The sequence below is a fragment of the Chanodichthys erythropterus genome, chromosome 4 (assembly GCF_024489055.1).
Source record: "Chanodichthys erythropterus isolate Z2021 chromosome 4, ASM2448905v1, whole genome shotgun sequence".
In the NCBI taxonomy this organism is placed as follows: domain Eukaryota; kingdom Metazoa; phylum Chordata; class Actinopteri; order Cypriniformes; family Xenocyprididae; genus Chanodichthys; species Chanodichthys erythropterus.
The window spans coordinates 5,971,246-5,995,351 of NC_090224.1; the positions used below are offsets into that span (position 1 = coordinate 5,971,246).

The following is a 24,106-nucleotide window of genomic DNA, read 5'->3' on the forward strand; positions in this document are numbered from 1 at the left end:
AGTGTGTCTAAAGTAAATTATGTAATGCTCTTTCAGCATTGCTCGTCTTCATAGAGTTAGGTAATTGTAATAGTCATTTTTAAGTAATACTTTATTCATTTTTTCCTCTAAATATCATTGTTTACTCACCCTCATGTTGTTATACAATAAATAGGGACTGGAGATTTCAATCTACAAAAGCACTATATAAGTATCATAGAAGTATCCAAATGACTTATGCGCTATATTCTTTATCTTCTGAAGACATTAGACCACTTTGTGTGAGTAGTTAGTTAGTTAATAGAAATTTATATTGTTGTTCACATTCAAACAAACAGACAAACAATCATCATGAGTTTCATTAGAAGTCGCAATATTTGATTCATGATCAAATTGGTTTGAGTCGATCTTTTCAATGAATCAGTTGATCGGTTCACAAAACTGAACTAGATAGTTCAGTGTAGGAATGCAACTTAAAGGGTTAGTTCACCCAAAAATGAAAATTCTGTCATTTATTACTCACTCTCATGCCGTTCCACACCCGTAAGACCTTCGTTAATCTTCGGAACGCAAATTGAGATATTTTTGTTGAAATCCGATGGCTCAGTGAGGCCTGCATAGAGAGCAATGACACTTCCTCTCTCAAGATCCATTAATGTACTAAAAACATATTTAAATCAGTTCATGTGAGTGCAGTGGTTCAATATAAATATTATAAAGTGACGAGAATATTTTTGGTGCGCCAAAAAAAAAAGAAATAATGACATATAGTGATGGTCGATTTCAAAACACTGCTTCAGGAAGCTTCGGAGCATTATGAATCAGGGTGTCGAATCAGCGGTTTGGAGCGCCAAAGTCACGTGATTTCAGCAGTTTGGCGATTTGACACGCGATTCGAATCATGATTCGACACACTGATTCATAATGCTCCGAAGCTTCATGAAGCAGTGTTTTGAAATCGGCCATCACTATATAAGTCGTTACTTTGTTTTTTTTTGGTGCACCAAAAATATTCTCATCACTTTATAATATTAATATTGAGCCACTGTACTCACATGAACTGATTTAAATATGTTTTTAGTACATTAATGGATCTTGAGAGAGGAAATCTCATTGCTGGCTATGGAGGCCTCACTAAGCCATCGGATTTCAACTAAAATATCTTAAAAGTGCCCTAGAATTAAAAATCTAATTTATCTTGGCATAGTTAAATAACAAGAGTTCAGTACATGGAAATGACATACAGTGAGTCTCAAACTCCATTGTTTCCTCCTTCTTATATAAATCTCATTTGTTTAAAAGACCTCCGGAGAACAGGCGAATCTCAACATAACACCGACTTTTACATAACAGTCAGGGTGTACGCCCCCAATATTTGCATATGCCAGCCCATGATCGAGGCATTACACAAGGGCAGAACGTCTGGATGTGCACAGCTGAAGCAATAATAACTGACATGATCCATGATATCATGATATTTTTAGTGATACTTGTAAATTGTCTTTCTAAATGTTTTGTTAGCATGTTGCTAATGCACTGTTAAATGTGGTTAAAGTTACCATCGTTTATTACTGTATTCACGGAGACTAGAGCCGTCGCTATTTTCATTATTAAACACTTGCAGTCTGTATAATGCATAAACAACTTCATTCTTTATAAATCTCTCCAACAGTGTAGCATTATCCATTAGCCACGGATCACAGCCTCAAATTCATTCAGAATCAAATGTTAACAATATAACAGTATACAATACTCACATAATCCGACGCATGCATGCAGTATGCATGACAAACACTCTGTAAAGATCCATTTTGAGGGTTATATTAGCTGTGTAAACTTTGTTTATGCACTGTTTAAGGCTAGCGTGAGCTCCGGGGGCAGAGAGCGCGCGATTTAAAGGGACCGCAGCCTGAATCGGCGCATTTCTAATTATGCCACAAAATAGGCAGTTAAAAAAATTAATTAAAAAAAATATATGGGGTATTTTGAGCTGAAGCTTCACAGACACATTCAGGGGACACCTTAGACTTATATTACATCTTGTAAAAAAACATTCGATGGCACCTTTAATTTGTGTTCTGAAGATTAAAGAAGGCCTTACGGGTATGGAACGGCATGAGGGTAAGTAATAAATGACATTATTTTAATTTTTGGGTGAAATAACCCTTTAATGAAAATTCAGGGCCAAAACTGAAAATAGGTAATAAATAATCAATTGATTAATCAAACTTATTTAATAAGTACTGAGCTTTAAATTGCACTAAGGCAGTTAATAAGCAGTTTTATATGAACTTTTTAATAACAGAATTGTTGCTACTCTAGTTTGTTGGTGAAATATAAATTTATTCATTTAAACGACAATTAACTGTAATAACTAATTTTCATGATAGATTTATTCAAACATACATTAAATAATGAAGACATCACTAACAGGTTAGGTAAAAAATATAATGAATATGTAAAATATAGTGCATTTATTTAGCAAAATGCTCTTCTCTACCGTTATTTTTTTCTAGCTATCTAATGAGTTTATGGACATCGAATAGCTTAAAGTATTAGTCCACTTTCAAATAAAAATGTTTCAAATAAAAATGTACTCACCAGCATGTCATCCAAGATGTTCAAGTCCTTCTTTCTTTAGTTGAAAAGAAATTAAGGTTTTTGATGAAAACATTCCAGGATTATTCTCTTTATAGTGGACTTCAATTGGCCCCAAACGGTTAAAGGTCAAAATTACAGTTTCAGTGCAGCTTTAAGGCCAGGCGAGGAATAAGTTTCTTATCTAGCGAAACAATCAATCATTTTCTAAAAAAAAAAAAAAAAAAAAAATTACATACGTTTTAACCATAGACCTGAAACTTTAAGCTATTCAATGTCCATAAACTCTTCAACTAGCTCTCTTCTTCTTCTCTATTAGAATTCTGGCAGTGTAGACACTGCTAAGTTTATTACTGCCCTCCACAGGTCAAAGTTTGAACTAATTGTTATATACTTGCACCAGCATATTGTATATGACAGTTTAGTTCAAACTTTGACCTGTGGAGGGCAGTAATACACTCAGCAGCGTTTACACTGCCAGAATTCTAATAGAGAAGAAGAAGAAGAAGAAGAGTATCAGGCTAGTATCGTTTAAAGCCCTTTGAAGCAGCACTGAAACAGTAATTTTGACCTTCAAACATTTGGGGCCAATTGAAGTCCACTATAAGGAATCCTGAAATGTTTTCATCAAAAACCTTAATTTCTTTTCGGCTGAAGAAAGAAGGACATGGACATCTTGGATGACATGGGGGTGAGTAAATTATCATGAAATTATTATTTGAAAGTGGACTAATCATTTAACAGTTTAGTAAACGTAAGGTTAAGTGATTGTATGCAGAACCTGATTTCACCAAGTACAACATGTTCCTGGATCAACATCTTTGTTGAACCTGGAACAACTAATCAGATTTGAGGGACAAGTTTACAGTTTATGTCAAGTTAGGCTTACAGCCAGGGTTAGGTCCTTCTACATCAGTGTTAGTCACCATTTCCCTCTGATTTTAGGGATAACTTATGGTAGGGTTAGGTGTAGGGTTTACATTTAGGGTAAACATTATAGGGTTTAGGATTACATTTTCAGACAGGTATGTTGTTCCAGGATCATCCAGGAACGTGTCTTACTCTGCAAAATTAGGATGTGTGATAGTTTCGCCTACAAGCTGTTTTATTTGACATCTTTCTCAGGTTTATCACTGATTGAGCGATTACATGAGGATTAATTTCAGTAAGTTGTAATGTATCTTTCAACATACCTTTTGGTGTTCACCCATGTTTATTTTGTGATGTAACTGGTAGGGTAGAGTGGGGGAAAACGCCCCCTTGGGGTAAAACACCCCTTACTGTTTTTCCCAAAATAACCACTAGATAAAGTCAAGATACAGTTTTGTTGTTGCTATAGACTAAGTTGAAAAGTATTAACAGTGAAGCTTACACTGGTGACATAACTGAGAGAAAACGGATTTTACGGTAAGTGATATAATTTTCAGCAGTAATAAAAAAAAGTGTTATATAGCTTGTTGTTTTGCAGAACATCACAGTTGTATATGATGAGAATAGAAAGGCCTGCAGTTAGCGAGTACATGTCATTTAAGGAAAATATAATTATATTTTCAGAATGACACAATTGTTTTTTTTTTTTTTCAAACTTAGTCTGTGGGGTAAAACGCCCCCAGCCACTTCCCCCAGGGGGCATCGCTTCCCACAATCATAATTACTGTAGTTACCATGTTCTGAACATCACATCCTTTGTTTTTCCTTCTAATGTAATCTAACTAGGTGGTGAATAAAATATTTGGTAGTTATATTTAAAATTATCTCAAGTTAGCATCAGCTAACAATATTTTTCAAATTTGCTGATTTTCAAATACATATTAATTATTTTGGCTTGTTTTTATTTTAAGCTAAAACTGCTTGTACTCTGAATTTGCTGTAAATGTTTAAAGCAAATTGTTTTGTCAGAGTGGGGGGCATTTTACCCGAACTGTAGGGCAAATTTTTGCTAAAAATCTAATAACACGAAAACTCTGGACATTTTTCACTCTTGCTTGAACTGAGGTGGCTACAGCGATCTGTCACGCCGTAGTATTAAAGAACGCCAAAACAAAATGTTTTGTTTGAATTTCATAATAAAATTGACAGAATTTTAAATTTGAGACTCTTCATATTGAAAGTAACAAAGCTTTTTGCAATTATTGGATGGAAGGTGCGCTACAAATGTTTAGTGAAGTTTTGTTCACACTGCATCAACCGTAGCACAGACCAAAATATTTTAGATTTAAGAAACCATATCACTGATTTCAGCCCTCCAAAACCAAAAATTTTGGTAGCTGAAATTTCAGTGCATCCCTACTAGTTCAGTGTTATTTTAGTACTATTTATATACTTTTATAGTATTTATTAATATTTTGAATCAGTTTTTTGGGTGAACTGTTCCTTCAAGAACTCTCTGTTCCTAAGATGCAGAGCTCTAAGAGATAAACTACTATATAATGTATAGTATTTCACCCACTTATGTACTAGGCCAACATAATATTGTATATTGTATATCTTTATTGTCCACCAAGGTGGAAAGTTGACTTTGGCTCACCAGCACATAAAATAGATGTACATGTAGTGTACATCTATTTTATGTACATGTACATGTACATGTCCCTCTGGAGTCTGAGGCTGATTTGGGGCTTGGAGAAGTTTTGACATGCCCTGACATTTGTGCTTTTTTTAGTTGTTCATAAACATATAAATGACAAAAGTGTCATTACACTGTATTCAGCACAAACTAGGCTACAATAATATGTGAGGAACATGTATGTACATGTTTGTATTTTTGAAGGAATAATGTTTATGCGTGGTTATTGAAAAAACAAAAAACTTAAGTCACTGAAATAAGGCCAAAAAAAGTATATTAAATCTGTGTTCACAAGACTTCTGGGTATTGGAGGTTGTAGACTAGAGTTTTTGCTTCAGAATTATGTAAAAATTATGCTGCCTACTCCTTCATATAAAACAATATATTGATTTAGTTTTTGTAAGACACTTTTTGTCAAGAAACGCAGTATGCGTGGAGGCGTGAATCTGCATGAATAATGGGCCATTTACACCTGAGAATACAAAAGAATCACATAATAATTACCTGAAATGACTTGCATATTAATGAGGCCTTTCAGTCAGGTAGGCTGTGAAAAAATCCCTCTGTAATCATGTCTCAGCTCATCATAAACAGCAATACTGTGAAATATTATTACAATTTAAAATAATGGTATTCAATTATATTCTTTAAAATATAATGTATTTCTATGATGCAAAGTGTCTGAACAATTATGTTACCTCTATGGCATTTCATATAGGCTTTTAGCTTAAAAGCATGCACATTTGGAGAAATATTGATGGATTCTTATATATTTATGTCAATTTTCTATACTGAGAAGTAATATTTATTGTCATCACTATGAGTGCTGTATACTGTTTTCAATTCATACTTGCAGCCGGAGGGCGCTCTGTACACCTTTAGGCCACAAATTCATATAAAGAAGAAAAAGAACTAGGAACTAACGGCATGTCTTCTAGAGATCTCTAACCATGGCTTTAAAGGGTTTGTTCACCCAAAAATGAAAATTCTGTCAGTAATTACTCACCCTTATGTTGATACAACCATGTAAGTCTTTCTTTCATCTTTGGATCACAAATTAATATTTTTGTGATTAAATATGAGCGGTCGAATACTCCTCCATTGGCTTTAAGGGGGCACAAACTTGTCCGTCCAGAAAGTCAGTGAAGAAAATGTTTAAATAGTCCATGCCACTACAGTGGCTCAACCGTACGTTTCTCAAGCGACGATAATACTTTTCGTGCGAAAAAACAAACAAAAGAACGACTTCATTCAACTATTCATTTTCTCTCTTGTAGGCCTCTGATGTTAGTTCACGAGAGCTCCATGACGCATGCGCGAGAACTAAACTGACGACGGTCTTCTTCTACTACTACTTGTTACTGGCTGCTCACTCCTTAGGAGTATTACCGCCACCTAGTGTTCAAGATGAAGTGCTGGCATAGCCGGAAGCGCTAAACTTTGTTTACAAGCAGGTGAACGCGCGCGCTGTATGTAAAAAAAATTATTTGTAAATATGTCGGCAGATTTTGACGTCCAAATAAACACTTTTCAAGACAATAAATACTCGATTGAGACGATGTATACATGTATTGCCTTTGAATTTGCGTCTGAATAGCACTGGCTCCGTGGGCGTGTCCGCATTAGGAGGTAACGTTAATGTGCTGAATCTCGGACTTCTGACATGTGTCTCTTTTCATACAAATTACATAAACACAGAATGTTTGTTTTCAATGACATAAGTGTCATTTTTTTTTGTCATTAGTATTCATAAGTTACAGTTCATTTTCTGAGAACTATCAGATTGGAGTTCGTTCAGAGGGAGAGGAGAGATCACGCAACATGTTAGTTTTCTTTATTTTACAAAAAGCACAACATTGTGTTTTTACTCTGAGTGTACACAAATAAAAGAAGACATTCTATAGTTTCAATTGATATATTAGTTATGTCTCTATGACAAGAAATGACAACATATTTTAAGCAAGTCTGTTTTGCTGCAATGTGAAAAAAATCCTGCAAAACGCGCCGGCGCGTTTTCGGACCTCAGAGAGAAACATATGGAAGTAAATTAATGCCAAATGTTTTTGAAATAAAAAGCTTGTTGAATTGCTCTAACTGAAAAAAAATATGCATTACATTAGCTGTACTTGCATTTAGATGCACTGTATTTTTAAGGCTTGCATTTTTATGGGATGAAATTCAACACAGTCGTATATTTAAGCTGTGAATATTTCAATTAAAAATATTTCACACACATTTTCATTATCAAAAATTAAATAATTCATATTCACATTTCAAATTTCACTTCCAAGATATTTATTCTGTTTAAAAATACAACCTATAAAATTCGACTAGCAATTTTCAGTCCATTTTATTTCACTTTACAAATTCGCTTCCACAAATTCAGTGGCTCAAATTCGGCAGAAAATTCAACATTTCACATCCGGGAACTGCAGGAAGAGCAGTAGAGTGCCGATGCATCATCTCTATCTGCTGTTAGTCTTCTTCACCAGCAGGTGCCGCTAGCGGCTGTTTAGGAAGACCAAAGCAACGCTAGTAAGTCATTCATTCATAAAAACGGATTTACAGAATTAGAGCAAGCGGTAAGTGAATGTGTGATGATTATCAGGGCCAGTATAAATGCAGAAAAGCTGATAAAGACACAAAAGCTGCATTTATGTTTAATTCAGTGTATTTACGCTTACTTTCCCAGTGTAGCTACAGCTTTCTCTCCAGTGAACAAGATAACGTTATTGCCCGATGCTGGTGTATAGATCAAACGTTAAATCTGAGATAGACATATATTTCTCTCTGTTGTTTAGTTTCCTTAACTTTGTATCGCAGCGCTGTGTTGTAATACTAGGGCTTCCCTCATCCGTCATAGCTGCCATCAGGACATATAAACTCTTAACACAGCTTAATGGACTCGTACAGTGATATAAAAGACCAAACTCGCACCTCATTTGTGATGTAGGTTAGACTATATAGGCTCCAAGAAAGCAGATACTGGCATAAAGTTGATTTGACGCTGAACGTTTGATTATGATATTCGCAAATTTAGGGACCGTCTCTAAAGTTACGACATTCTGTATTCACGTTTCTACCTTCTACCAAACTCTTGTAGACACACATGCACATATACATATTCAAACACACCCCACTCAAAGTACATGCATATATACTATTTCTTTTTTTTTTTTTTTTTACACGTTCATCACACAATTTTTTTTTTACTTTGTTCATTTTTTATTTTACCTGATCATATATTATCCTGCTTATACAAATTTTAAATTAAATTTAGAAATAAAATTAACTAAGTAGAACTAATTGTGTGATGAATGTGTAAAAAAAAGAAAAAGTATATGTGCATGTACTTTGAGTTGAGTGTGTTTGAATATGTGTGTGTGTGTGTGTGTGTGTGTGTGTGTGTGTGTGTGTGTGTGAGAGAGAGAGAGAGAGAGAGAGAGAAGGGTGCATCACTCTTCGACCTGGAACCTATAGATGAACACTTCACAGGTAGTTTTGGTGATTGTAAATCATTCTCATCAAATGCTATTGAGCTTTAAATTATGGCATTTTTTTGTATGATCCAATACAGTAGTGAAATACATAGCAATCTTTACATATTACTTGACAGTTTATTTGGAAACACTTTACAGTAAGGTTCATAATGTATTAACTAATGTGAACTATCCATGAGCAACACATTTGTTGTTGTATTTGTTAATCTTTGTTAACGTTAATAAAAATACAGCAGTTCATTGTTCATGTTACTTCACTGTGCATTAACTAAAGTTGACAAATACAACTCTTGATTTTAATAATGTATTAGTAAATGCTGGAATTAACTTTAACAAAGATTAGTAAGTGCTGTAGAAGTGCAGTTCATTGTTCGTTCATATCAACTATTTAATATAAAGTGTTACCTTTTATTTTAATAAACATCAAAAATCTAAAAGGTTTGCATTATACCTGACACCTAGATGAACAATTTACAGTTGGTTTTGTGACTAAGTCATTCTCTTTAAATGCTATTGAAGGTAGAAACGTGAATACATAATGTTGTAACTTTAGAGACAGTCCCTAAATTTGCGAATATCATAATCAAACGTTCAGCGTCAAATCAACTTAATGCCAGTATCTGCTTTCTTGGAGCCTATATAGTCTAACCTACATCACAAATGAGGTGCGAGTTTGGTCTTTTATATCACTGTACGAGTCCATTAAGCTGTGTTAAGAGTTTATATGTCCTGATGGCAGCTATGACGGATGAGGGAAGCCCTAGTATTACAACACAGCGCTGCGATACAAAGTTAAGGAAACTAAACAACAGAGAGAAATATATGTCTATCTCAGATTTAACGTTTGATCTATACACCAGCATCGGGCAATAACGTTATCTTGTTCACTGGAAAGAAAGCTGTAGCTACACTGGGAAAGTAAGCGTAAATACACTGAATTAAACATAAATGCAGCTTTTGTGTCTTTATCAGCTTTTCTGCATTTATACTGGCCCTGATAATCATCACACATTCACTTACCGCTTGCTCCATTTCTGTAAATCTGTTTTTATGAATGAATGATGACTTACTAGCCGTGATCTCGTCTTAAACAGCCGCTAGCGGCACCTGCTGGTGAAGAAGACCAACAGCAGATAGAGATGATGCATCGGCACTCTACTGCTCTTCCTGCAGTTCCCGGATGTGAAATGTTGAATTTTCTGCCGAATTTGAGCCACTGAATTTGTGGAAGCGAATTTATAAAGCGAAATAAAATGGACTGAAAATTGCTAGTTGAATTTTATAGGTTGTATTTTTAAACATGAATGAATATTTTGGAAGTGAAATCTAAAAGGTGAATATGAATTATTGAATTTTTAATAATGAAAATGTGTGTGAAATATTTTTAATTGAAATATTCACAGCCTAAATATACGACCATGTTGAATTTCAGCCCATAAAAATGCAAGCCTTAAAAATACAGTGCATCTAAATGCAAGTACAGCTAATGTAATGCATATTTTTTTCAAATAGTGCAATTCAACAAGCTTTTTATTTCAAAAACATTTGGCATTATTTTACTTCCATAGAAACAACAAAAACAAAACAAAAACAGACAGATTCACATTTCGTAAAAGGTTACAATTCATGCCGCTGTCATTTAGTTTATCAAACACTTGCAGAAATGAGAATTTTGATAGCTTTTGGAATGAATGATCAATTAAACACATTGGTGGTCTTCACCTTCATATTCAGTGTAAAAAGACTGATACATTCCTGTACCCATTATCACTCTGACAATGATCATGATATGATCATCTGCAGTTTAAACTGTTGCACAGACACGCACTATATGTTCTGTAGTAACTTGTTGGAGGCTTGGGCTTTGGTCGCCCTAGAAACCAGAAGTAGAGCAGTGTGTTGAGTGTCAGGCCAGATTGATGGTGTGTAAAGATGCTTGTGGGGGGAATGAATCATGTGATGCTAAGTATGTTATTCATCCTTTCTTACGCCTCATTGGTTACAAAATTAAGGCAGAGCAAGAAACACAGCCATAATGACATGCTTATGTGTATGCGCATGCGCTCATGCTTATGAAACAACAGTAGTAAAGCTTTCACATCATGATACTGCTTAAAGAAAAAATGGTCTAAACTAGCTGTAATGCATTTTAGAGTACAGTCAATCATATAATTATCATACTTGAATACTGGAAGTATTTGAAATAATAGACATCAGCTACTTTGGGTGTGTCTAAAGTCTTGTGTCAAAGAGGTGGAAGATTTTTTTCTTTTTTTGTCACTATTAGTGCATAAATATATCATTCAATGTTCATTTTGCACTTGAGTTGAGTTTTCTCTCTTCTCCCAAGTGAGCAGATTAGAGTTGCTAATCAGACCAATGTGATCCCCTACTTTGATCAGATTACCATTTCTGTGTGTGCAAGTGTGGCAGAGAGAGCTTCCCTTCCTGCCTTAAACAAAGAGCTCATCAGCGGCAATATTCAATTGGATCAAAACATTTTAAAGCATCGTTTAAATTTCCTGTTTTATTTCTGAAAACAAAAGGGAAGTCTTGCTAATGAGCACCTGTTTTCGTAATGGGAGAGCAAGCAGGCACTGAACGCTTACACAGGCCACATTAGATCCTTGAGATTTTGTTTATTTTTGTTGATTATGGGATGGCATGAATTTAGAATTTAGGGCATGCTGACAAAGAAGGTGATAAAACAGGCTATCTATCTATCTATCTATCTATCTATCTATCTATCTATCTATCTATCTATCTATCTATCTATCTATCTCTCTATCTATCCATATATATATATATATATATATATATATATATATATATATATATATATATATATATATATATATATATGGATGGATGGATAGATAGATAAATAGATGGCCTGTTTTATCACCTTCTTTGTCAGCATGCCCTAAATTCTATCTATCTCTATCTATCCATCCATATATATATATAAATATATATATATGGATGGATGGATGGATGGATGGATGGATAGATATGTATCAATGCAACATTCATGAGGTAAACTTTCTCTAAAAGCCTTCCTTTTGCCGGACAAAATAGTCCCTGACCGTGAACAGCAACAGAAGTTACATTATTACGCCATTAGATGGCGGCAAAGACTGTCTTTATGAGTGTGTCAGTCAGTAGTGAAGACTTTTATGTTGAAAAGACTGAATTGTTGTGAACGCGGAACAAGACGCAACTGACAAATGCTTTGACTAGTGCTGTCAGTCACAGGAAAACCCCTTAACTGTTAAAAGGAGAAGATAATACATTGGACATTTAAACTGATTTTTTATTACGAACATTTTGACCTGAAGGAAAATGCTAAATCTGAATGCAGGTAATAAACTCGCTCACTCAATCTCTTTCTCACAATACTCTTCTACATAATACAGTAAGCTTTAATGAAAAATATCAATTGAGAACAGACAGTTTACGTTGCTAAGAGTGGTTGCTAAGGGTGTTGTGTAGTGAAGCGTTGGGTGAAGCGTGAATAAAACACAGCTACTGACCAATCAGAATCAAGGACAGGAACTAACCGTTTTATAATAACATTTATATTAGTTATTTATTTATAATTAATGAAATCAATTATTTATAAATTCAGTTCATTTATATAAATTACTGTTATTTATGTTCTATGATAAATTGTAAAACATTTAGACATTTTTATGTACTTAAATTTGAATGAGCTCATATGTAACAATAGCATGCACAAACAATGTCTATGCTATGTTTCTTCCTTTGTCCTCTTTTTTTTGGTACAGTAACTCACATCCAAACAGTGGCAGGTTGTTAAAAAAAGCAGCAATTAGTGGCACCATATGGCAGAAAACGGCAAGTCTGCTTTGAAGCCCTCCCAGGCTAAAAATCATTCCATATGCTGAGGAATTTTGCTATTTATTATCTCTCGTTATCCAGACAGAAACGCCTCTTCTCTGAATATGTCCTATATTTAAGTGTTTTTCAGTGGTCATCATGTAGGCGTCATAAGACCACTTCTCCACCTACAGTCTGGTTGGCTGGGAGTGTTCCTCAAATGAGCCACACAAACACCTGGGGAATGTGTCTCACTCTCTTGCACCTGCTTCCTGTCTCTTTGTTTGATGTGTGCAGTGATGGAGAAGTTAGTTTGGAACTGGATTTTGACAAACTACAAGTTACTGATAAATTAAAAGTAGTTAAACCACAGTCAAGGGCCCCTATTATTGTTACTGGAAAAGCTACAAACTGTCACGCTTCTGATAAATGGTAAAAAAAAAAGTTTTTTCCTTCCTTCCTTCCTTCCTTCCTTCCTTCCTTCCTTCCTTCCTTCCTTCCTTCCTTCCTTCCTTCCTTCCTTCCTTCCTCCCTTCCTTCCTTCCTTCCTTCCTTCCTTCCTTCCTTCCTTCCTTCCTTCCTTCCTTCCTTCCTTCCTGCCTCCCTCCCTCCCTCCTTGCATTGATTCACTTATTGATAAACTCACTGAGTTAATTTACATGGACCCTAATAATCCGGACTAGTAGCAGAGTTGGAATAAAAAAAAAGTCACATGTAACCTCACATCAGTTGGAGTTTCATTTGGTCTGTAAGGGGTGGTTTAAACCTTTTCTAATCTGTTGGATAAGGCATGTAAACACTTAATGGGATTGAAAACTGAAACTGGAAATTTCTGTGCATATGAAGTGACGTAGAAACGGTGTAATGACGTATGATGCACAGCAGCATGGCACAAAGCTTCATGACATGTGCTCATCGTCTCCAAATTAGGACCCAAAATAGATAATTATAAAGTCTGCTTTTTAAAACAAAGAAAAGAAGCAGTGGTAGGAGGATTAACAGCTGCAACTCTGTTAATTTGTGCAGTGTGTTCATGTCAAAAGATTACATTTGATTTGAAGCTTGTGACATATAAACGCGCACATTAACCCAATCACTTATTTAGCGTTCATGTAAACACTATGTGCGGATTCATCAAACGGAATGATTTGATTCTGATTGAAACCAAAAGTGTCCATGTAAACGTAGCTAATGATCTGTTTGCACTTCAGTTTGTTTGTAACACAAAGCTATTGTATGACTTCAGGAGACTTAAAATACTGTATACAAGTTGTATGGACTGCTTATTTGTTTATTATGGTGCTTTTGAATCTCGAAAGCTCCACATTCCTATTCATTGTAATTGAGTGGAAAATAGCGACCAGTACATTCTTCAAAATTTCTCCTTTTGTGTTCCACAGAAGAAAATCATATAAGGAATGACATAAGGGTGAGTAAATGACAATAGTATGTTCACTTCTGTGTGAACTATAATTTCCAAAATATTGCATTTTCCACATGCACAGAGAAAGACATAAAGGCGCACATGGGAGTCATCATGTCCATCCAGCTCTCTCTCTTTATGGCCACTTAAAGCAATACTGGCACAATGCCACACAGAAATGGAGCAGGACTGAGAGAGAGAGAGAGAGAGAGAGAAATGGGTCAGTTCTGGCACTTTGCCACAATAGCTGTGTAATGATGTGCCAGATATGGCAGAGACCGGCCATTCTCTACTGACCAACACGAGCACAGACGGTCACCTTGAACGTGTGGGGCTGTGAGCTCCTGTGGATGCGGTCCTCCTCCATCAGTGTCTCCCTCTTCTCTCGCTCTCTCCATTCCACCACACAGACTCAGCATTCTGTTTCAGCTCTGAGCTGCACAAAGATGTAATACAATAGAGGTGCAAACACAAAACAAGGTGCTGTAGGTCAGCAAAGAACAAAACAGTTGCAGTGTGCTATAAAATTAAATAGATAGTTCACCCAGAATTTAAAATCAGTCATTATTTATGTTCCAAACCCTTATGAATTTCTTTCTTCTGTGAAACACACACAAAAGGAGAATGTTGACTTATGGTCAAGTGTGCATTAAAATCTGTATGAGAACGGGGAAGAGAAATTGTATTGTGCTACCAGTGAGATGACCTGATTTAGTCGTTTCAAAGAGAAATGTGTGTGTTTATGTAGTACGACAGACAAAATATCTGTCCAAATAGCACTTGGTGTTTAGACTACCATTCAAAAATGTTGGAGTCAGAAAGATTTTTTTATTTTGAAAGAAAGTAACACTTTTATTGAGCGAGGATGCATTAAATTGTTCAAAAGTGACAATAAAGACATTTATAATATTTGGAAAGATATCTATTTCAAATAAATGCTGTTCTTTTTAACTTTCTGTTTATCAAAGAATCCTGAAAATCAAAATATTAAAAAAACAATTTGCAAAAATATGAATCAGCACAAATGTTTTCAATATTGACAATTCTTGAACACCAAATCAGCATATTAGAATGATTTCTGATGGATCATGTGACACTGAAGAGTGGAGTAATGGCTGCTGAAAATTCAGCTTTGCCATCACAGGAATAAATGACATTTTAAAATAGAAAACAGTTATTTAAATTTGGATAATATTTCACAATATTACTGTATTTTTAATCAAATAAATGCAGCCTTGGTGAGACTTCTCTCAGAAATTTTAGAAATCTTACGACTCCAAATGACCCCAAACATTAAAGGTGCCCTAGAACTTTTTTTTAAAAGATGTAATATAAGTCTAAGGTGTCCCCTGATTGTGTCTGTGAAGTTTCAGCTCAAAATACCCCATATATGTTTTTTTAATTCATTTTTTAACTGCCTATTTTGGAGCATCTTTATAAATGAGCCGATTCAGGGTGTGTGGCCCTTTAAATCTGGTGCTCCACGCCCCAAGAGCTCGCGCTTGCCTTACTGTGCGTTCACACCGCCGCCGGCGAGAGCGTCAACAGTCGCCTTGGCCGCCCTGCCAACAACGCTGTACTGTTCGTTCAAACCGCCGCCGACGGGAGGGTCAAAGTAAATGACAAGTCGCGCCAACCAATCGGAAGCCTCTGAAGCGAGGACCTCTACATTCCAATTGGTTGCATGACTAGCGTCACTTTGACGCTCTCGCCGCCGGCGGTGTGAACACACAGTTAGATAACATAAAAAAAGTTCAAACAGCTCATATAACCCTCAAAATGGATCTTTACAAAGTGTTTGTCATGCAGCATGTCTAATCACGTAAGTACAGTGTTTATTTTGATGTTTACATTTGATTCTGAATGAGTTTGATAGTGCTCCGTGGCTAACGGCTAATGCTACACTATTGGAGAGATTTATAAAGAATGAAGTTGTGTTTATGAATTATACAGACTGAAAGTGTTTAATAATAAAAATATCGACAGTCTTGTCTCTGTGAATACAGTAATAAACGATGGTAACTTTAACCACATTTAACTATACATTAGCAACATGCTAACGAAACATTTAGAAAGACAATTTACAAATATCACTAAAAATATCATGCTATCATGGATCATGTTAGTTATTATTGCTCCGTCTGCCATTTTTCGCTGTTGTTCTTGCTTACCTAGTCTGATGATTCGGCTGTGTGCAGATCCAGACGTTAATACTGGCTGCCCTTGTCTAATGCCTTTCATAATGTTGGGAACATGGGCTGGCATATGCAAATATTGGGGGCGTACATCCTGACTGTTACATATGTAGAGATTCGCCTGTTCTTCGGAGGTCTTTTAAACAAATGAGATTTATATAAGAAGGAAGAAACAATGGAGTTTGAGACTCACTGTATGTTATTTCCATGTACTGAACTCTTGTTATTCAACTATGCCGAGCTAAATTCAATTTTTGAATCTAGCACCTTTAACAAAAGGCTATTAAATGAGGATAGTACTTTAGACAAGTTCTAGTCCACAAGAGCATAGGGCATCCCATTTGTTTTAGGCTTGAGAAGGGTATTCACAAGTGTCCCCTTTGCGGCTGCGATGGACTGTTATGAGACGAGGGACTGATTGATTGCCAGTGACAGTGATATTGAATGGACTCTTGTGTGACCGACACACACATTAACTGTTGTTAGATTGTGCTTAACTCCTCATTTAGTCAGCAGAAACAGCAATGACACTTACAATGGCCTGCAGACAGAGTAAGAATCCTTATAATACGTTACTGTCTTATCTTTCAACAGCAGGTTGACCTTTACTTTACCTTTTACTTGCCTCTAGCAAGCTGTGTCAAATACTGAAGGTCAGTTGGGCATCAGTTCACCTCCTGAAGTAGATAAAATCTGCCTGATTTATGCCATGTGAGTGCACCTTTGATTGCTTCAGTGAAATCTAAGGCTCTTTTGATAACCTGAGTATGCAAATCCTAAACCACTATACTTAATCAGTGTGTTTACGTTGTATTACAATGCAGACCTTGTACGATAAGACAGATAGATTGATTCTCTTCTTCTACATGATGTGGGTAGTATATGTGGGCATGGTTCAGATTTTCTCGAAGTGGATAAAAAGCTTAGCCCGTCTGACCTACTTCTGCCCTGGCCCTGACCACAACATCATTTCATTACAGAAGCCAACAGGAGATCTTTTAATACTCTTCAGATCACATGATTGGCATCTGCTGAGAGCTAGTGGTCACTAAAGCACTGTATCTCAGTCTTCAAATGTTTTTATTTTTTCTGACTATGTCTAGACACTTTCCAGATTTGAGGTGTATCCTCTTAAGAGCACACATCATCTGAAACCACGGGAGGAAGTTCCCATTGTTGTAATCATCTTGAGTTATTCATAAAATCTTTTGTGTCTTTGGACTGTAATTAGGAATGCTAATTTGGCAGAATTAGGGATTGGTGCCAATGCAGAGGTGTTCGCTTGTCTAAGTGGGAAAGCGCAGGAGGGGAGACGCTCTCAAGACTTCCGTTGTCAGTGAGGGTAAAGTGCTAATAGCCACACTCACTGGTCAGAGATATAAATAATGCCGTATGTGTAGAAAGAGTTGTTGCTATAGTGATGGTGGAATTGAGCTATAATGGAAAATACCCTATGTCATGCAGACAAAACAGCTTATAAATCATGCTTTTTTTTGAAAATGTAAAAATGCAGTAAGTTTACTGCGATTGGGTAGGGTTAGCATTAGGGTATAGAAAATACAGTTTGTATATTAAAAAAATATGTCTATGTAATGTATGTGTGTATGTGTGAAATGAATTCAAATTTTCAAATGAAAATTACCCCAAGCTTTACTCACCCTCAAGCCATCCTATGTGCATATGATGTTCTTTTTTCTGATGAACATAATCAGAGAAATATTAATAAATATCCTGACACATCCGAGCTTTAAAATGGCAGTGAGCGGGATCGACGATTATGAGCTGAAGAAAGTGTCTCCATCCACATCCATCCATCATAAACATACTCCACATGGCTCTGCGGGGTTAATAAAGGTCTTCTGAAGTGAAGTGATGCGTTTTTGTCAGAAAAAAATGTCATATTTAACAAGTTATGAAGTAAAATATCTAACTTCCGCCAAACCGCCTTCCATATTCAACTTACGAAGAAAGTCTAAACTGGCATTGCGTGAATAGGGAAGTCGTGGGACTTAGTGTAAGCGTTTTGAACTGTAAATTTTTTTTTACACTTTCTACTTAAAGGAACACTCCACTTTTTTTGAAAATAGGCTCATTTTCCAACTCCCCTAGAGTTAAACAGTTGAGTTTTACCGTTTTCGAATCCATTCAGCCGTTCTCCGGTTCTGGCGGTACTACTTTTAGCATAGCTTAGCATAGTTCATTGAATATCATTAGACCGTTAGCATCGCGCTTAAAAATGACCAAAGAGTTTTGATATTTTTCCTATTTAAAACTTGACTCTTCTGTAGTTAAATCGTGTACTAAGACCGACAAAAAATGAAAAGTTGCGATTTTCTAGGCTGATATGGCTAGGAACTATACTCTCATTCAGGCGTAATAATCAAGGAACTTTGCTGCCGTATCATGGCTGCAGCAGTGCAATGATATTACGCAGCGTCTCTCACATACGTCTCCATGGTTGCAAGGCACGTTCCCTGTGCAAGCAGGGGCTCACGGGCGCTGCGTAATATCATTGCACTGCTGCAGCCATGGAACGGCAGCAAAGTTCCTTGATTATTACGCCTGAATGAGAGTATAGTTCCTAGCCATATCAGCCTAGAAAATCGCAACTTTTTATTTTCCGTCGGTCTTAGTACACGATTTAACTACAGAAGAGTCAAGTTTTAAATAGGAAAAATATCAAAACTCTTTGGTCATTTTAAAGCGCGATGCTAACGGTCTAATCAGATTCAATGAACTATGCTAAGCTATGCTAAAAGTGGTACCGCCAGAACCGGAGATCGGCTGAATGGATTCGAAAACGGTAAAACTCAACTGTTTAACTCTAGGGGAGTTGGAAAATGAGCCTATTTTCAAAAAAAGTGGAGTGTTCCTTTAAGTTGAATATGGAATGCAGTCTGGCGGAAGCTAGATATTTTACTTCATAACTTGTTAAATATGGATTTCGTTTTTACACAAATACATCACTTTGCTTCAGAAGGCCTTTATTAACCCCCCGGAGCCGTGTTTATGATGGATGGATGCACTTTCTTCAGCTTTATACTCGTTGGTCCCACTCACTGCCAATATAATGTTTGGACGCATCAGGATATTTATTAATATTTCTCAGATTGTGTTCATCAGAAAGAAGAAAGTTATGTACACCTAGGATGGCTTGAGGGTGAGTAAAGCTTGGGGTAATTTTCATTTGAAAGTGAACTAATCCTTTAATTCAGAATTCAGAATTTAAGTTCCCTCTTAATTCCCTCTTAAGTTTTTTCTTAATTTAAATAGGATTCACAAAATACTGGAAGTGGAATTTTCTAAGAAGATTCTAAAAATGTCTATAAAATAGAAGTTAATTTTGTTTAAAAAATATAATCATATAATAAAATAATGATAAATTCAATATATCTGTGTCAAATAAACCATCATATTACATTTTTAAGGCTTTGTCAATCTGTCATTCAATGTTTATCTTGACCAACTTTCCTTTCTTTGTCTTTAGGATCATTTACATTTCTTTGAATTTCAGTTCATTTTATTTCCTTAAAGTTAATTGAAGAATTCTATTCCAATTTTATTTTTAGTTTAAAAGACATTTCAAAGAAATGCTGAATGCCACACAGTCCTTGTAAGAGAGGCACAGGTTTTCTTTAGTGTATTATTTATTACGTGTGCATTATGTGAAATAATTCATTGGCAAGCATGAAATAAAACGTTTCTTGGCAAATCACCAGGTAGTGACTGCAAGTGTAAAATCTACGATTTACAGTTAGTGAGGCTGCAACTCTTCATTTACAATGTATATTAGAGTTCTTGAGCTTACCACAAGGTGGTGTACTACCCTTCTTTCTTTCTTTCTTTCTTTCTTTCTTTCTTTCTTTCTTTCTTTCTTTCTTTCTTTCTTTCTTTCTTTCTTTCTTTCTTTCTTTCTTTCTTTCTTTCTTTCTTTCTTTCTTTCTTTCTTTCTTTCTTTCTTTCTTTCACTGGAGTCCTGCCTTTTTCGAGCACTAGAGAGTGAGGCCCATGAGGTTAGTTGCTAGCCTCAGGTATTAGGCACACTAACCCAGCATCTGTTTGTACTCTAACCTCTGCAGATCTCTAGTCCAGAATAGCCCTCAGCCTTTACACAACCTTCTTTTAGTAACTCAAAATCCCATGTTGAGAATGAAGGTTTTTCCAAAATGCTGTCTTTTTTTCTTTTATCTTTTTCATGTGGATTGTTCTTTAGCCTAAAGGGGCTCTTACATTATCACCTCCATATTAAATATACAAATCTGATACAGACTCGCCTACATAGACTGTAAATATCGATCTATTTAATTCTTAGTTTGACAGTATTTAAATCATTCTTGTTTTCAAGGCTTGTTTTCTTTTGTTTTGATGGTGTTTTGCTCAATGCACTCGTTCAGGACCATGGACAGAGACTAGTCACGTCCACAGCGAACCATTGTTGCCTGCTCAGATTATGTCAAATAATTTGTCATTAGAGAACATTAACCACTATAACTATATAAATACTAGCTTTTTGTGGTGTGCCTTCACCATACAATAACATCTTTTCTTTGACTCATAAACGCTCTTAAATAAATACATGCATGTGCATACCTGTCAGAGATTTTCATTAAAGATATTGCAGGACAGATTCCAGGCTTGAGAAGTGAAGATAACTGGAGACTGATAGCATATGACAGAGGCCATTTGATATTAATGACTTCCATCATTAAAAACCCTTTCGGGAGGAGACGAATAAAAGAGAAAATTATACCCATGATTAATGAAACTATCATAATTTTAAAGATTATCATTCTCCCCAGGCCTTTCATTTTCTCATATCTTCATTTTCAAAACCTGCAACATTGGTGTGGTGTTAATTTTCGCTCTTCTTCTCGTGTATATGGACTTCATTCTATTCTAATAGCTTGTTTGTTGATAGCACTATGTGACATAAAAGCCCCATCACATCTCAATAATACATCTATCAATGTAGTGCTGTTTGTTTTGTTAGACTGTTCTAGGTTTATAAAGCCGCTGGGAGCGGTAAATCAGATCGAGCAGTGTTTTCAGGCAAAGTTAATCAGCTCAGGCAGGCGGCTTTTCCTAAACCATAGAATCCAATACGTTTTGTGGGAGGAGAGAGAGAGAGAGAGAGAGAGATAGAGAGAGTTCAGCTGATCTCAGGGAATTTCAGTGCCGAGCACGTCCTGCCTGGTCCGGTCTTTAAAGAGTGTGCATTGCAGGCTGTGTGACTCACAACACATATACGCACACCACTCCCCCTTCCGTCATACGCTCAGATGTGTGATGACATCACACATTCCCATACAAACGATTGGCTGGAGGTACAAGGGGAATTGTTCCTGCAGAGAGTGTATAGACAGAGAGATACTGAGACCGGTGCTGCACACATGCACATATTCCTACTCTTTTTTTTCCTTTTTTTTTCTTCTTGTTATGTAGGAAGGACATGGACAGGACACTTTGATTATTTACATCGGATGGTGAGAATGAAGTAGAGAACCTAAAAAAGAGGTGCATGAAGGTTTTCTTCTGCACTGACAAGCAACAGATCAGAATATTTAAGAAGGAGAACAGCAAAAGCTCCACAAGAGGGTGGTTGAGAGTAGTGAAAGACCTCTGGACATCACAGGTGAATGTGCTCTTCGTGGACTTGAGATCACAGAGGCACTGTTGGAATGGAAGTCAAGGGCAAAGTGGCAAGACGGTGGGAGGATGTAGCTGCCAAGAAGAAGTCTGGCACATCTCTCAACTTAGTGCCAGGGGTTTCTCAGCACCTGCGTGGTAAGAGATTGCCATACCTGTTTCTAAATGCAGCCAATTTCGATGATAGACATGCACTTCTAAGCGATTTGCATGTGTTTGTAATACTTTATGTCAGATCTGCATAATTGACTGTTTTTGTGCTTCTATACAATGTTGACATTTTTTTCGAAACAATTTTCCCTCAGAAATGGCTAATTTCACAAATAAATGGCAAGTGACACATTGAATTAAACTTGAAATGTTGAAGTAGAAAGACTGAAATAGTATTTTCTTGTAAAACATACTCAAATAATGTTGGGAATAATGGGGTCGTCTGTAGGGCATCCTGTGCACACATGTAGAAAATGTTCAAAACAGCTCAGCAGGTTCTTGGATGCACTGTGGATCATTTCTGACTGTGCGAGAGAGACAGTCGAGGAAGTGTTGATTAATCATGGTGGTTATTTTGGAGATTTAATTAGGAATTAGAAGAAAAATGACACCTGGTTATAATTACAATGGAGACATTTTGTGGGTGTATGTGTTATACAGTGAGTTTGCATCTGTGTTTCCCGCTCAAAGTCACCCTGTCCTTATGATGGTGGGTTGGGCACACACTTACACTCATACACACTGTAATACACACCAATGCTGCTGCAAATCTTTTCTGTTGCCATCTATCACACTCATCTTCTCATCAATATTTGATCGTTTTAGCTCTGATCGATCTATTAATTCACAAAATACAAGATTTTTAGCACAAATGGCACTTGCACTGGCACATGTGGTCTGCATTATGCATGAGCCTGGTCCCCTTTTTAACACACACACACAGACAGTGTGTGTCATAGTGACCGGCTTCAGTGTAATTCATCAGACAGTGCTTTCATTAAAGACGCTGGCTCTGTCAGTTGTCATCTCATGCTGATATAACAGTTAGGAGAAAGGATATTACTGTCACCTTGCAGTTCAGAATCAGGACCGTATCTTTTGTTTAGACAATGACATGTTTATGCTGCTTTCATTTGCTTGCAGGATACAAGTATCGCTGTGAGTGAGCTTAAATTTTTGGTGCCCACCTATTTAATGTTGTCTTGGATCCCAGGCTATATTTAAATATTATGTATGCAACGGATATGATACATATAATTTTCATGTTTATGAGTTTGGTAACTGATTAAAGAACCAATATGCATAACCGATATGTGATTAATTATTGTTTTATTTCTGCTTTTTCACACAGTAACACCTAAAATATCCCTAGACTACAACAATAATGCATTTTGAATGTATTATTATTTATGCCATTACATTTAAGGAAAGTTGTTTTGCAATTAATTTTATTCATTGTATTGTGATATGTATAACTGTTGTGATATGTATAACATTTAAAATCCTATGTGTTGCTCATATGAGAATGAAAAAATGTATGTATATTAAGTGTAATGTATAAGAATGTTACTTATTATAAATTTACCAAATGGTGCCATTTATCAATGGGCTTAAAGGGTTAGTTCACCCAAAAATGACAATTCTGTCATTAATTACTCACCCTCATGTCGTTCCACACCCATAAGACTTTCGTTCATCTTCGGAACACAAGTGAAGATATTTTTTTTTTTCATAAAATCCAATGGCTCAGTAAGCTATTTAATAAGATATTTAACATTTTCAATGCCCAGAAAGGTACTAAAGACATATTTAAAACAGTTCATGTGACTACAGTGACATTCAAACTTAATGTTATGAAGCGACGAGAATACTTTTTGTGCACCAAAAAATCAAAATAATGACTTTATTCAACAATATCTAGTGATGGGCGATTTCAAAACACTGCTTCATGAAGATTTGAAGCTTTGCAAATCTTTTGTTTCAAATCAGCATGTTTCAAACTGCCAAAGTCACGCCCCCCAGTGGTGAACCATTGAAATTTCAAAACACTTATGACTAACAAAGCCTCGTTTACTAAAATCATGTGACTTTGGCAGTTTGATACGCGCTCCGAACTACTGATTCGAAACAAACGATTCATAAAGCTTTGAAGCTTCATGAAGCAGTGTTTTGAAATTGCCCATCACTAGATATTGTTGAATGAAGCCGTTATTTTGTTTTTTTGGCGCACAAAAAGTATTCTCGTCGCTTCATAACATTAGGGTAGAACCACTGAACTAGTCACATGAACTGTTTTAAATATGTCTTTAGTCGCTTTCTGGGCATTTGAAAGTGTTAATTGTCTTGCTGGCAATGCAGGCCTCACTGA

At 36.1% G+C, this 24,106-nt stretch overlaps 1 protein-coding gene across 1 annotated transcript in view; it reads left to right on the top strand.

Moving 5' to 3' along the window:
- The window catches only part of syne1a (spectrin repeat containing, nuclear envelope 1a), a 166,535-nt gene that overhangs the window by 885 nt on the left and 141,544 nt on the right, over positions 1–24,106 (top strand). The window lies entirely within an intron of this gene.